The sequence below is a fragment of the Rhipicephalus microplus genome, chromosome 7 (genome assembly GCF_043290135.1).
Source record: "Rhipicephalus microplus isolate Deutch F79 chromosome 7, USDA_Rmic, whole genome shotgun sequence".
NCBI classification, from domain to species: Eukaryota; Metazoa; Arthropoda; class Arachnida; order Ixodida; family Ixodidae; genus Rhipicephalus; species Rhipicephalus microplus.
This window is the reverse complement of record NC_134706.1, coordinates 157,185,747-157,202,658: the sequence shown is the minus strand read 5'-3', so window position 1 is coordinate 157,202,658 and position 16,912 is coordinate 157,185,747. Positions and strand designations below refer to the sequence as shown.

The following is a 16,912-nucleotide window of genomic DNA, read 5'->3' as shown; positions in this document are numbered from 1 at the left end:
AGAGCCGCACGGTGGGAGGGAAAGGTGAGAGGAAGGATGACTGCCCCATGGCGCGCAAGCCCATGGTGCACAGCGCAAGCCCAGCCTTAAGGGCAAGTGTGTGCCAGGAACCTGCAGCATGATGCGAGGAACGTGGTGGAAAAAATTGGCTGTAATCTACACGTTATACTGTAAATGTCATCTTAAGAAGATAATCTTGTCTCTGGAGAGAGTGAAAAAAACGTTTATTTGATTTACTGCGCAAGAAAATCGGTGAATGGTATTCTGAAGGCCCATCGTTCGAGTGCCTCGAACATGCGGCGGAGGTGAAAAAGCGCACCTAGGCAGGTTAGACAGGAACAGGAGTGCCATCTGGCAGTTATCCTCGAAAACGAAGGCGTGCGCGACCGTGGAGAATGATGCGCGGCAGTCTAGGAGGTGATAAGGAGTAGAATGCAAAGCGATGGGCAGGTGCCGCCAGCGTGTCGTCGTAGCAAAGAGTGGAAACACCTTCTGGGGCTTCGCGTTGCACTGTCAGCGCAGCGCGAGAAACGCTACAGTCGTTAGAGTTACTTGTGTGTGCCTCTTCTCGTATAAAGAGACATACGAAACATGGACGTGTTCTTATGGCGCCTCAGATATGCGCAATATTTGTTTTTTTATTGACAATCGCACAATTGTTGACGCTAAGCCTTGAGCAATATTGGTGGGTGCTGCGGATGGGGTTGACCATTTGGTGCCGTTTGCGCTAACGTTAGGGCGGACAAACAGACAAACGCACAGACAAACAGACAGACAGACAGACAGACCAACATTTTTCCATCGAAGGTCCCCAAAAAATACTATCATCCTTAAAAGAAATGAGATGTTGACGCGCTGCACGGCAGCAACACCCTGCAGACCGCGTACGACAAGCACCTGGGTAGCTCAGCCAAGCAAAAAAAGACCGTGAAGCGCCAGAATTTGACGATGCGTGAATTGTTATAGCAATAGAGCCTTCCTTAATTCAGATTGACCAACACAAGATTGTCCTCGGGTTGCGAACCCCTAGCAATGGTAGCGTTAAAGTAGCCGCTTACGCAGATGGCATAACAATATATCATAGATATCGCGGGGACAAAGACATTCTCGCTGCTGTTCTCAAGGTTTTTTCAGTATACGTGTAAGTGTAAATGTTTGTCTTCACGTGTCGCTGCAACTGCCTGCATGGTACATTCATCGTAGATAAAGTATGCACTCTTGGAGTGCATACTATCAGGGCAGTTGAGCAACCATAGAGAGCTGGGAGGTGGAAATGAGCGCGCTGAAACTTCAGGTCAACAGGGCGCTAAAGTTGAAATTCCCGTAGCATGCACGCTATTATTTGCTCTAAGCGTGTTGACAGGTCGCGTTTTATTTTTGTCCAATTCCTTAGTGATGCTTTATCAGGTTGCAGGTAAGGTCAAATCGCAGCTTATCAGATGTGTTTGGAATACGGAAGCCTCCTTTGTCAAATTTGAATAGTTAGGCCTGCCTCGCGCGAAGGGTGCCTGGAACATCTCTTCGGTCATCGTTTTGGCAGATACTTTTGCGTTGAAGACGACCCTCAGGGCGTTACAGTTACCAGAAGAACACGTTGCCAGAAAACTGTCGACGGCGACGTACTTGCTAGGAATGGAAAGTCGCCTGTTTTTCCAGACGCAGCCCTCGGGGCCCAAGGCGCTTAACCCTATGCCCTTCGGTAAGCACGTCATAGGTATCTATTGGAAAATAGCCGCGCTAAACTTGGATACTCCGCTTCTGAAGATTCGCAAGACAGTGTTGGAGCAGGAGCTACTGATAATTATGGCTGCGAGGCTCAGAACCCTGTGTTTGGGTGAATCATGCTGACCCCTGGCTGGCTACTAAGCAGTATTCAACATGTGGTGTGGCGCTTTAAATGGTCCGTCCTGCCTATGGTGGACCGGATGTACAGATGGCATATCGTCCGCTCCGAGCAGTGCGTGCACTGTAGAGAGCACGAGCATAATGAACACGCATTACTAAGTTGCCTTGTAGCCAAGATATTCGGGTCTCTCGTTTCGCAGGGTGTACCGTCCGTTAGATATAGAGTGGTTCATAAAAAGGGGCAGGTGCGCAAATGGTGCACTGGCACGTCTAGAGCTAGCGGCCGGAATGCTTTTCTTGTGGGAAAACAGAAGTATAGCAGTAAGCCAGAAGAGGACACACAAGAGCGAGTGGCCGATGATAATGTGGGTTTACAATATTGTAACCGACCATTTTAAAACCGAATTGTTCCTCCGAGGTGAGAAATAATTTCTCAAGTGTTGCTCCTGTGCCTTTATTAAAATCATCAACCACAGGGTTCTCATTGCGTGCTCTCCAATATAGAGACTACAAACCACATAAAACACACCGCAATGTACTGTGGTGTGTGTGTGTGCCCATAATACTGCCGGCAATAATGTGAAGTATTTGTGTGATTTTGTTGTGGAACATGTGTCATTGTAATTGAATGCCACTTAAACACGGACCCGTATTATTCGTGGAACCAGTGCCACGTGATTTCGGTAAACAATAAAATCCTTTTAGACAGACAGAGACATACAAAAGTTCTTGCGTTGAAGTAACCAAAAAAAAGGCTATTGTCTTTTAAACTATAAAGTTGCCCACCGTTCCGGGACCGATTCGAATTCCTTCTTCACAGATAACTGCTCAGCTGACTCCAAAGCTAGCGACTTCTGTCGGCGGTGTCCACCTCTTCATTGTACTTCTGTCTAAATGTGACTGGAGAGTTCATTTTGTTCGTATAAATTTGCACCCGATCAGACCAATATCTGTCTAATAAAATCGCTTTTCATAGGTGCTCTTTGACTACCCATGGCCCTTGAGCCACAAAGCTCCACTGATCGTCATCATCATTTTAAACGAATGCAACTTAGCACAGTTATATGCAATAAATGAATAATGTCAAAGTATTGTGTACCAACACATTATTGACAAAGGTGTAGTGGTATATTGTGCCACACAAACGTATACACATTGATAAGAGTAAAAAATTGTCTTAATTTTATAATAATTTGGTGCATTCTTTTTCTCAATGCAGATATGTAACGAAACAGGGACAAATTATTCCAAGAACCTGCATTATGACAACAAAAACTTTTGGGCATTTACTTACGACAAGAAACCAGGAAGAAAGCAAACATTCACTTTCGATGACGGTGAGAGCATCAAGGAAAAGGTGAGAATGGGAAATCCTTTCTCCGCAATGGCGAAATTCTCAAATAGCTGGTAAAACGTATATGTTTTAATCTCAATGCCCCAGTAGTGCGCATGTTGATGTCCTCTTCCTTTTGTGGAAGTAAGCTTATCATATAGAGAAATGTGTAACAAAACTGTTTCAGGTCGGCTGCCACCATCTAAACACTTCAGAAGGACCCACAACCAATATTTATGGTACCCGTTTTCTAGAGTGCAACAAAAAGCTTACCGGTCTGAGCGTGTAATCACGGAATGGTAATGAGGAAAACACCGTAGAACAATTTATTCAGAATTTTTTTCAGTTTGCGGCGATTCTTCAGTCTTAAGGAGACATGCAAACAGGAGAGCAATCGCGATAGCGTTTACACGCTAGTGTAATGCCAGCAGAGGTGAAATGTGGATCCTTCAGCTCAAATGCGTAATGTTACATTTATCAAGCCTGCAGTCACGTGACTACTGCTTTCAAGAAGACTAAATCATTTTACAACAGTTACAGAACCTTCCCGGTGCTCCTAGGCGAATACTTTAGGCAGCGCACAGGTCAGTTTTCGACTTCAGCCAAGTCAAGCTAAACCAAGTATTCGAAAACGAAACGACGTTTTTAAAGGTGATTGAGGATTCAAAAACAATAGTTCACGTGCGGCCGTAGTTGGATGGCTTCGATATGGCATCGCTTGACAACTTGAGCGAGTTACAGGAACGACTTTCGGCTCGCATTCGAGCACAAAGCTTGGGCCCTAATAAGTAGTGTGAGAGTGACATGCTTCGACGGGCGACACTGGTAGCGTCAAATCCGACAAAACACCACCATTGCCACCAGAAGCCGCACACATGAAGTGGTAGCTATTCTCCGCAGAACAATAGGTCGACGGCATTTCACGTGCCACAGCAATTGCATTCACAAGCTCGCGTGATTCTTCTGACTCGCTTAACGCGACGGAAATCGAGCTACTCTTAAAAGGCCACGCAGGAGCGCGCAAGCGCAACTTCACTTGTTTCCCAGCAGAGGCTCCGAAAGCAGCGCCACTTTTTGCTCTACCTCTTTTACAACCTAAGCCATATAGAAACAAGCGAAAATCTACAATAACATGCATATTCGAAATATAAGCCCTTGTTCAAGTGCGCTTTAAATAATCACAGCAAAGTCATTAGGACTTCTAATGTGTGGTTCATAGCTCTTGCACTAGGGGCACGACATGCTAGTTTTGGTTACTTTTGAACGCAATTCATAAATATAAACCTTCCTCAGATCGCGAAATATATGCTGTCACCTGTCAGCATAATTCAGGCTCTTTTCTCTTTTATCGGAATCTAATCACCTGTACAGACCATTGGTGGGTCCCTTTCACGTTAAAATGTTTTATCCAAATTATAAAATCTTGGAAAGCTTTCTGTGACAGCTGGGAAACTTTTAGTCACATAATACCAACAACGTAAAACTTACGAACCCACGCTGCAGTTCCAAGGTCACATAACCATGGAAAATAATTTCAACGTGACTTATGTATGTAGGCAGCTTACTATGCTACGGTGGTGGTTATGCCTCCGTAAACTTTGTAAGGTACAGATGTGGAAATAAAAGTGGGAGGTTCTGTCTCTTTCAGTGCTGTCACGAAGGACGTGACGCCACAAGAAGCAATAACACTGTTCTTCACTCGCCGAAGTGGGATCAGGTGGCACTGACTGAAGTACTACGTCACGCCACAACAAGCCATAAGAGTGTTTCACCCTCGCCGCAGTAGCTCCAGGTGGCGCTGACCGAAGCTCTCACGGCGTGAGCCACCACCCCACTTAAACTAAAGCCCCTATAACTTCGGAAAGTAGTGACGTTCGTGGTTAACCGCGCCCCTCCCTATCTCTATCCCCCGACCTCTCTGGGGTTACCACCGCGTCGGCATCGGCCAACGGCTGTCACGTGTGACCACGGGCAGATTTCCTCTGTTTGCCATGGCCCGAGACTGCCATATTCGCTCTGGGGTGCGCGAGCATGGACGTGCTGGCCCGTGCTTCATAGATGCGTGCTTGCCATTCAACATGCGTTGCGTTCGGCGATACTTAGTACACAAACGAACCTCAGTGTCAGTTACCCTGAGCAGCTGCTGCGCCTTCGAATGCCGCAGCAATTCATGCGAAGGCAAAAACTTGTTTAAGATTTCATCCGGCCAGTGCAACAAGTTGCGAACAAAGGCTTGGATACACCGAATCGGAATATTGGGAAATATGGGTAAATAGGTGGCATACTTCTAGCTTTTGTATTCAATCATGAACAGCAGGACGTGTCTTATTCTTTTGCGTTGTATCATGGAAATCGAACGCAATGGCGGTGTCAGCTCGTATTGTTCTCTAACCTGGTGACAGACTAAAAGTAAGGTTCTCAGCAAGAGTTTACGTAAGCTGATGAGAGTGAAATGACGTCGCAGTTCTGGCTTATCGAAAGAAGTCCAACAAAATTGACCGCATTTAGCGGGTAAATAAAAGTCTCCACTATTGAACTAGAATGATTCCGCCAACACCCAATGCCCATGTGTTTCTTGTACCGCAAAAGCAGTTGGCACCCTTCGTGGAGCCTTATTTGCTCCTCAATAATGACAGTCATCTAGATAGATGGTGTTTCCTTTCGTGATAACTCGGCATTCGAAACTTTTCCACCCGAAATGTCTTTTTCGAGCTAATAGCACGCATGCAATTTACAACTTGCTAGTATGGCGCGCCGGGCGATAATGGAAAAAAGGACACGTGAGATTGATGGCCGCATTGTGTCGGAATAAAAACATACACCACAATACACTTTTTTGTTTGCAAGGTTGTTAAAAAGCCCACTCAAAAAAGTGAGTGCAGAGATCTCGTGAAAGAAAGCGAGTGAGCAAACCTGATGCCCGTTATTGTTTTGTTGAGAAATGACGTCCTAAATACGCCTGTTGTCCTGTAGTATACCGTACGATACATAAGGAGACTTTTTGAGTGGCATTAGCTATACTATACACAAACGATCATTCAGGGCGGGGACCTCTCCTGCATACTGGTATCTCCAGTGCGTCATCATCTCGCGAGGATGACGCCGACAATGTATGAGTTTCAGAAGATCTCTTGCAGAGTGGAACGTTAACTTCCTACATCATTTGCTGTTTTTTTTGCAATCAGTCACTGCAAGACCGGCCGATAAAAAATAGGCAAAGCTTGCGTAATTAATTTTAATCATATGTGGCGCTGCAGCGGTGTTCTGAACCAGTGTTACGCTAGTGTATATAGCATTACGATCAGTTATCAAACCAGAAAAAAGTGCAGCTAATGAATTTGCATAAGGTATAAGAGAGAAATAGTGTGCTGTAAAAAGAGATACTTTTACACTCCCTTGGTGTTTTTTTATGTATTTTTTTCATGCCGCGGCGGTCTAGTGGCTAAGGTACTCGGCTGCTGACCCGCAGGTCGCGGGATCAAATCCCCGCTAGAGGGGCTGCATTTCATATGGAGGCGGAAGTTGTAGGCCCGTGTGCTCAGATTTGGGCACACGTTAGATAACCCCAGGTAGTCGAAATTTTGGACCCCTCCACTACAGCGTTTCTTATATTTAAATGGTGGTTTTTGGACGTTAAACCCCAGATATAATTTTTTATGTATTTCTTTATTTCCTGTGAATGTTACAAATTTTGTCTACGAAGACAACTTCATGGCGCTATATAAAAGCGGTAATATCTCGATTGATTGATTGATATGTGGGATTTACCGTTCCAAAACCACCATATGATTATGAGAGACGCCGTAGTGGAAGGCTCCGGAAATTTCGACCACCTGGGGTTTTTAACGTGCACCCAAATCTGAGCACAAGGGCCTGCAACATTTCCGCCTCCATCGGAATTGCAGCCGCCGCAGCCGGGATTCGATCCCGCGACCTACGTGTCAGCAGCCGAGTACATTAGCCACTAGACCACCGCAGCGGGGCAAGCGCTAACATCTCCTGAACAACATACAATTAAAAAACAAAAGATACCAAGAGCGAGATGGCACGTGCTAATGCTTAGCGTATGTTGCCTGGCACGCGCCGTTTACTTTTCGAAAGGTTGTCCGCTACGTAAGACCAACGTATGTGGCGCCATGTTCGAGCAGTGAGTGCGAAAGAGATGAGACCAAGGAGGAACGAGAACGGAGGAGGAAAGTGTCGCTACTTTACGAAGCCTTCAAAACAGCACAGCTGGATTCATTCTTCCACGTTTAAATGCACGTGTATACTCTATTCGGTGGATGGAAAGGGACGCCACAACAAGGAATCACGTAGTCTTTGTTGTGGCGTCAGCTGTATGGAATACTCTTGAGAATTCCATACTCGCCGCAGTAGCATCAGGTGACGTCGACTAAAACTTCCAAGTTTAAATGCTTATATATGCACTATAATGTGGGCAGAGTGATCACCACCACCGTGTCTCAGTGGCAGAGCAATTAAACGAGTTATTCGAAGGTTGCTCCTTCGGATAATGCCGGGGGCAAGCTATGTTTTTGTCAACTTTCTTTCTCCACAATTGCATTTCAAATACTTTTATCATCAACCCACATACTTATTATTGTCGGTTAGTTCTCATTCAACATTGTCATTGTCAGCCAGACTACGCCCACGGTAGGACAAAGGCCTCTCCTAAGATCCACATATCAAACCTGTTTTTCGCTTTATGTTCCATGTTGTACCTAAAAACTTTTAAATATCAGCCCACCTGACTTTCCGTCTCCCCTTCGTATGTTTGCCTTGTTGGGTATCCAGTAAGTTATCCTTAATGACCTGTGGTTATCCTACCTACGTGCTACGTGCTCGGCCCATGTCTATTTCTCCTTCTTCATGCCAACTATGATATCTTTATCCTCGGTTTGTTCCCTGACACAGTCCGCTCTATTCTTGTCCCTCTAAGTTGCAGCCAGCATTTTCCTTATCATGGCTTGCTGCGTCGTACTCAATTTGAGCTAAAGCCTCCTTGTAAGCACCCAGGTTTCTGTTCTGTAGTTAAGTATTGGCAATATCCAGCTGTTTTATACCTTCCTTTTGAGGGTTAGCGGCAGATTACCACTCATTATTTGAGAATGTTTGTCGAATGTCATCAACTCCATTCTTGTTCTTCTAGTTATTTACTACCATGGGTTTGTTTCGTGGTTATTACCTGTTCACTTCTTTACATGTTACACCTTCTGACGTTGTCTACGTTACGCTTATTAATTAACTTTGAAAGCTCCACTGGCTCTATTTTGTTGGTTGCATTCGAGGCTTTTGTCTTTTGTCATCTGTAAATAGAATTTTCAATCTCCTGAGATAGTTTTTTATAGTCCTGTCTATAGTGACTATACCTCCAACTTTCATCGCACACTCTCTGAACATACTAGTCAAATATTGTTCACTGTGTCAACGCTAACGTTTGTGATCTCGTTTAGTGCCTCAAATTTCTTGTGAAGCCAAAATATGAATTCCTGTACTTTCCCTCTCCACGCCTGCTCATTAAATGGAATGTTGCGTATCGGTTGTTGTCTTTGCTTTTTCAAACCTAGGTCATTACGAGCTCTCATCATTCTATAGTCGCTGCATCTGATCTGGTCAACTACTTCTAAATTTTGTACAAGCCTGGTTGTGCACTTAGAATGAAGTCTATTTCGTTTTTAGTTTCACCATTAGGATTTCGCCACGTTCATTTACGATTAGCCCGTTTTTTGAAGGAGGTGTTGAAGATTCGTAAATTAAAACGAGCTATGAACTGTGCTTATATCTCCCCTCCGTTTTTCTAGAGCCGATGCTGCTTCTTCCCACTGCATGGCCTCTGGCCTGTTTATTGCCTACTTTAGCATTAAAGTCGCCCATCAGAATAGTATACTCTGTCTTTATTCTATTTGGGCGAACTAGATCTTCATGGAACCGTTCGACAAAATAATCATCATGGCTCAATGTAGGCGCGAACCACCTTCATCTTTTACCTTTTGTTAAACCCAGTTACAATACTTGGCAAATTCTCAGTAATGCTATATATTCTTTTATGTTGCCAACGATAGTTTTGTGTATGAGAAATGCCAGCCCTAGTTTTTTTTCTGTCAACTTAATCACGGTAGCATAGAACGTATCCATTCTAAAGCTTTGTACAAGGCTCGTGTGTGCTAATTTGGCAGAGCCCTCTTACATCCCATTTAACACCCTCTAATTCCTCCGATAGCTCAGCTAGATTAGACTCACTTGGTAGCGTTTTAGCGTTGAAGTTAGCCAAACCGGAATCTATATGGCGGCTTGTTCGGAGCCAGCGATTCTTCGCGCGCTCCGCTGCGTCACATGTCTGATAGGACAATATCTTCACAGCTGCTGCGACCAGTGGGCCAATAGTTAATTGCTCTATTCATAGAAGGTTGTGGACAGATAGAGCACCAGGGTGGCCGATTCGGCTCTGGTGAGAGCCTGCATTAACGGCAGCTTGTCGCCAGTAAGGCCGCATCCCAGACCTCCTTTTTAACAACTCTTTCATCTTTTAAGTAAATGTACAATTGAGAATAATTCGACATGTACATTCGATCCGAATTCAGTGACGACATGATAGGCTGCTGCGCTATCTCTAAGTACGGAGTTTTGTTGCACTTTTCAGGAGTTCAGAATGTGACCTGACCGCCTATCAGCTCCTAACTTAACCTGACTCGTAGCTTCTCCGGCCTACTTTTCTTAACTGTTTGAAAGTACATTTATTTCCTTAACAATACAACACCCCGGCACGAATTTCAACCTCTGGCTGGCGGGCATATGCCGACTAAGGCTCTAGATGACTCTCCTTCTCACGCATTTATTGCCCCCTAACTTCTTTCGGTCGCACTAAATTTTGACATTGTTGGCTTTAGAGTGTTCACATTGTCGGAGGTTTGCTAACTTCTTTCGGTCGCGCTAAATTTTGACATTGTTGGCTTTAGAGTGTTCACATTGTCGGAGGTTTGCTGATTTCGAGTGGTCATTTTTCTAGTTGAAGTATTCTCTCGACTCGCGAGCTTCACGCACCTGTTTTGCGACTAATCGACTACTTTCATTTGATTCTTGCGTGAGCGTATGCGTCACGGGTGGTTGGTGTGCATAAAAAGTAAACGCGACAAACTTTTCACTGCCAAAGAGTAGATAAGCGTTGCGTTTAAGGCTGTGTCCTCGGCTTTTGGCATTTTGTGGTAGTATCGAAATGTTCTCTTAAATAGATATAGAAGTTGATAGTGGCCCTCAGTTGGCAATAGATATACTTATTGATAATTACATCTATGGTTAGCCTTATGAAACAGTGCATTCAAATCTAAGGATCGATATATTTCTAGTGCTAGAAAGTGTTGAAGAGCAAGAAATTTGGTGTGAAAGGAATGACGTGTTTCCATCACTCAACACAAAGCGTCATCTTCAATTGCTAGAGCCCGACGACTCTCGGCACCACACTTACACACAAAAAAAAGTCCACGCGACAGGTTCAGCTGGGAAGTGCGGTTAGGCGTTGTCCTACATTAGGGGAACAGAAGTAGTGCTGGTATGTGCCTATGCTGTAGAATAATTATTACTGAACATCAATCAAATATTAGTTCATGGAATATTAGCTTAATACTGCCTCTTTAAACAGGTGCATGGCAAAAAGTGTAAACAATGCGCAAAAGAAACATGTCACCTTCAATTGTCTAAAAAATGTTTGTAGTAAAAAGGTCACAAAGATACTAAGTGTCAAAAAAATGAGTAAATGCTTTTTTTAAAGACGGTATTTTTTTTGCGGACCTTCGACGCAAAAATATTGGTCTGTCTGCCTCTCTGTACATTTGTCTGTTTTTCCACTCTTCACGGCACTAGCTACTCGAAACAGCCGACCCCAACCACCACGCCCACCAAAGTTTCTCAAGATTTAGCGTTCATAGTTGTGTGACTGTCAATTATCAAGCAATTATTGCGCACATCTGAAGCACCATAACACGTATATATTCTGCATGGGGATCTTTTACTACAAAAGGTGTACATAAGTAATATTAAGGTTCGTAGTGCTTATCACGCTGCGCTGACCATGCAATGCTTGCACGAAAAGGTGAGTGATTCCAGCGCTTTGCTAATACGCTATGATGGTGGCACCTACCCATCGCCTTGCGTTCTACACCTTATCACCGCTGAGACGGGCGCGCAACCTGTCTCAAAGCCACGCACTTTGTTTTCCAAGAACGTTATCAGGTGGCGCTCACGTCTCACGTGTGACGTGACTCCATGCGCTCGTTTTCCTCCGCTGCACTCTCGAGAAACTCTAACGCAGCACCTCCAAAATACTATTCACTGATTGTCTTGCGCAAAACGTCAAATAAATTGTTTCCTCTCTCCACAAGCAAGGCTATCTTCTTTCGACGACATTTGCAGATTACTTGCAGATACTAGGCTAATTTTTTACTAACCTTAAGGTTGTGGTTACAAGTTTTCTAGTAACTTTTTTTAAAAGTGCGTACCAAAGCTACTGTGATTCTGCCATGAACAGACATGTATTTGCTCGAATGCAGTTCAAGTTAAACTAACTCCTCAAAATGCCAAAGTGTAGGCTGCATTGATCCATTTACGTTGCGGCTAAATTGAAACGCCAGCTCGACTTGCACGCAACAGGCTGCATGAACACCTTGTCGTAAATTAGGTTTTGTGAGTGTTACCTAATACAAAGCAACACATTGCAACACGCAACAACTCGAGTATCACGATAGTTTAAAGATGCGCGCCGAGGTGGATGCTCTCAAAATGTTAGGTCACACGCAAGGTAAACACTTCTGATAGTAGCCAAAAAATATAATGATCCCGTACCCATCAAAGTAAGAGCTTACTGCAACTTACTTCTTAACCCACAATGAACAGCCTTGCTAAAACAATAAACACAAGTTCACAACCGGTCCTGCCTTACTCGCAATAGGCATGATGAAACCTTACAGCTAACAAAGGGCGTCTTCGCCCAACAATTACTAAACCAAGATCTATTCCAGGCCGGGCATCCTTCAAACACCACCGATGCCGTAGGCAGGTGCCGCTACAACGTATTTGTACTCCACCATCGAATTGAAGCTGCACATGGACACTTTGCTTCACACTCCGAACAGAAGGAAAAGCTCTTTGACGCTTAACTGTGCACAACATTGCCTATATCTTTATGAACTGCTACACACAACCACCATAGTCCGACATGCATATCCCACCTTGGTGCTTGCATGACCTTGCTTATCACGCATTTATTCCCTCCTAACTTCTTTCTGTTTTGTTCATTTTAGACACTGTTGACGTCTACGTGTCCGCAATGTCGGAGTTCTGCTGATTTCGAGTGGTCGCGCCCATGCTTTGGCGTTTTATTTTAACTGTCAAGTTGCGCACACCTCTTTTGCGAATAATCGGCTACTTCTATGTGATTTCTACGTTGAGCGTTTGCGTCACGGGTGGTTTGAATGCATGAGTGAACACCACTAGCGGCACTGCTCTGCTCTGTACAATAGGGTTTTTTGATGCGCGCACCCGCTCCACCACCTTGAAGGTGAACACAACCATGTCGTCTGGTATGGAGTCCGCCATTACGATGCCCTCTCCGCAAGTCGCCTATAGCCACGTTGGTCAGCCAACGAGTGTTCGTGGCTGCATACGGAGTTTTAGCCGCAAAACGTGTGGTACTCAGAAAACATACTTCCTTTATGAAGTATCGGCAATCTTCATGTACAGGTAACTGAAAGCTTACCTAGCCTAACACTCCTCTCTCAATTTTCTCAATCGCTTCTCAAATTCTATCTTGATGCTAGCTTTCCTGCTCCCAAACGATGTCTACCCCATGTCTCTCTGTACCCCCTGTTTTGGGGTGTCCCCGTGTGCTGCCAAAGCAAGTCTACCTAAGCCACGTTGTTCAATTTCCAATGTTGATTGATTTTCTGAATTTATTAACAGGACCGTATTGCTGAACGCCAAACCCCGATACCTCGACACCTTTCTAAACCTCTCTCACAACGTCATACCTATTGTAGATCCCCAGTGCCCTCTTCATTACAGATTCTTGCGTGAGCATGCGTGAGATACGTAATGAACAAGGGCATTCCTGATGCCCTTGTTCATTACGTATCTTTCGTGCTTCCTTAGATACTGAGCCCCGTTATTTATCCATGCGTCCAAGCATTTGAATTTATCCACTATTTCTGGAGTGAGTACCTGTATGTTATGCTCACTGCCTTTGTTATCAAATAAAATCACGATTGCCAATCTTTCCCTGATGAACTCAAATTTAAGCTATCTCCCACATTACCACACATGTCTATGAAGCCCTGCAGATCTTTCTTGTTGCCGTCTGTTACTAATATAATATCTGCCCATATCAATGCTCGTAATCATTGTTCAGTGTGTTTTCCATGCTTCACAAAAGAGAGGCTGAATCCCAGTCGAATCCCCTCTAACTTCGCTTCTATTCCCAAGACATAAAGCATAAATAACAGTGCTGAAAAGGGGAATCCCTTTTCTAGCCCGCGTTGTATCTCTGTAAGTTCAGATACGTGTTCTTCCGATTTGATAACTACCTCGCTGCTTTTATAGATATTCTTTAGAAGATTAGTTATTCCATCTTCCACATATAGTGTGTCCAATATTCCCCACAAGTCTTCTTGAATTACACTATCGTAAGCTCCCTTGATATCTAGAAATGCCAGCCACAGGGGCCCGTGTTCTTTTTTCGCTATTTAAATACACTGCATCAATGAAAACAGATAATCATCCAACTTCCTTCGTCTACGGAACATATTTTGTAGATATCCCAGCACCACTTCATTCTCCATTCATGTCTGTAGTCTTTCCTTTACTATCTGCATCACCAGCCTGTAAACTACTGATGTCACTAGTATAGGAAGGCGGATGTTTATATAGGTTTTGTCCCTCTTTTTTTTATATATCATGTTCATCCTTCTCAGTTTTCACCCAATGGAAGCTTCACTATTTATTATTGCTTTACTTGCTGCCTCTCTTAATGCTGGCTTACAGCTTGATCCTTGTTTCTTTACAGCATGATTGGAATGCCGTGAGGGCCTGTTGATGTAATGTTAGCAGAGGCCGGATTTTCAGGCAATAATGAGGTGTGATATAGGTGCCAAAGAGCGGTGGGTAAAACACCGCTTAGACCCTCAAAATCAAAATTATAAACACAATTCCGTTCTAAAGAAACTGAAATATTCTAAAACAGTGACGTCAGTGACTTGTATCTACGGCAAGAAGAAAAAAATTGATATTTTTTAAGATAGTAGAAAAGTACCAACGGTCGAACATAGGCGTGAATTTTCCTTGTGATTTGCAGTGTGTTCTTTTTCGTTTTATTGTCTAGCATTGTGCGTCAAGTGTCCACCATTCAATTAACACTTTCTGGGTCTATTTCGTTTCGTTGTGGCAGAGAAGGGCAGTGCTGGAGCAAATAACCAGACCACTGATGCCCCAGAAGAGAGGAATCCTAGGTCTAATCATGTAGGACCGATTTCTTCTCTATGGGTTAACACCTTAAAGGGCCCCTAAAAGGTTTAGGCAATTCGAGCTGACAAGCGTATTGGTGCACTGGGCACTCCGGATTATTCCAGCTGAGATTTGCAAAACACAAGCCACGGAAAGGCACTCAATTTCTAATGAAAGCCACATGCCCTTTCTGTGGGCGTGCACCCCAAATATCTAGGAAGTGACGTGCAGCAAAGAACGCTGCTTCTTTACATTGTCATTGGTGGGCTGACGTCGCATACCGTACGCGCTTGATCAGAATTTCCTTCAATGTTAGCTATATCTAGAAGAAGAGACGCAAAATGTCCCGTCTCCTGGTTATATTCTGCATTTGCAATGGCAATTCATTGAGAGCTTTGCTCGTGGCATTACTCTACTTGGCATGTGCAATTTGTTTGTTCTGTTATGTAGCATGAATGAGGGGTACTTAGGTCTGGGCTAGCTGCTTCATAATATTTAGAAAGTAAAGCGCAAGGACACAGGTAAAACAATGTGCTCTTTTTCTCAATGTCTTTCTTTTCTCTGTGTCTTTGCACTGCCCTTTTAAAATCCGTGTAATGAACGAAAGCTGAGAAAATTAGGAAAACAACCAAATGAAATCTCAGCTTCTTATTATATTTTTCTTTTGAGTAGCCTCTACGTGCTATTCACAAATCGGCCCTCGTTTCACGTCTGCCTAGTTTAACCAATCGTCATAGGGTGCTCCGCTGCTGACCCGTATGCCACGGATTTGATTGTTTCCGCGGCGGTCATATCTATAGGGAGGCGAAAAATAGATGCCCGTGTACTGCGCGATGTCAGTGCACGTTAAAGAACACCAGATGGTTAAAATTTGCGGAAACCTCCTCTACGGCAACCCTCATATTCATATCGTGTTTTTATTTACGTCAAACCACACATACTACTACTACTACTACTACTACTACTACTACTACTACTACTAAGTGTAGTACTACTACTACTACTACTTCGACTACTACTACTACTACTACTACTACTACTACTACTACTACTACTACTACTACTATACAATATACACTTCTATATACATTATAGACTACTATACACGTCTACTACTACGACTACTACTACTACCCCATGTCACTTGCATTTGTCTTCTCGTCGTTCCCGCATCGTGCCTTCACCAACACTGACAACGCTTAGCTTGTGCTTGGAGCGTCGTCTGTGACCGCATTTTCAGTGGAGTGACGTAGTGTTTCGGGGTAACAATACATGATCCTTGCCAGGCTCTCCTAAAGTACACGCACTGAATGATCCGTCCCACAGAAACTGGAAATTAACAACAGAGAACGACACAACATCGATGAAGAACGTGCACGACTAGGCTGGGGCACGTCATAAGCGCTTGACCTTGCTTACGCACGTTGTTATTTGTCCGTATGCGTCATGTGATTCTCCAGCCCCGATAACAAAGAGAACACGGAAGGAATGCGGCTTACGATGGCTACATAGTACGAGAGCCAAGGGATTCAAGCTTGCTTCTTCGCATCATGCTTTGGTGGCTCGTAGCGAACCAATTTGAAAAAAACACCGTGGTAGAACGCTTCACATTGGGCACGCAAGAATTTCTAGTGTCTAACTACAACTTATTATGTCACCTAAAGAGGAACTCTTGAAAAGCAAATTACAAACAAAACAAAAGCTGCATGCATTGCACAATTTTTATTCGAAGGTGCTGCAGCAGAAGGGTTACATTGTCAAAGAAAACATGCCTTTATTGACACAACACACTTTGTTTTCTTTATAGGCAAATCCATTTTCCAAAAAACTGACAAAAATGAACTAACAGAAAAAATTTAACTGATACGACATTCTGAATTCTTAATTACCATTGCGCGATGGGGACTGTTTAGGTACATTCATTTTCGAATACGAGTTTTACCATGAAAAATTTGACATAGAAGCTTTAACCGCAGTTTAATTAAATGCGATGTTAGTGAATTCCATCCTAATTCATCGCACTTCCTCTTTGAAGTCCTGTACTGTATGTTTTCATGCTTGTTACTTAAAAACATATTACAATACTTCTGAAATCGAACAAGTGTATTCAAGCATGTGGTGAATGTATGCTAAACACACCGTTTATTGTAAGCATGCCGGCGCCTGTGTCAGGTTTCGCTGTATAAAGTATAACAATTTGGCGACCGTCGCAATCACTGAATCAACAAGAGCATTTCATTAGTGGCC

At 43.8% G+C, this 16,912-nt stretch overlaps 1 long non-coding RNA gene across 1 annotated transcript in view; it reads left to right on the top strand.

The window, feature by feature from the left end:
- Window positions 1-3,088: 3,088 nt before the first annotated feature.
- The window catches only part of LOC142767111 (uncharacterized), a 39,591-nt gene continuing 25,767 nt past the window's right edge, over window positions 3,089-16,912 (top strand). The window contains exon 1 of the long non-coding RNA XR_012884759.1: window positions 3,089-3,202. This is a non-coding gene — a long non-coding RNA (uncharacterized LOC142767111). The remainder of the gene's footprint in view (window positions 3,203-16,912) is intronic.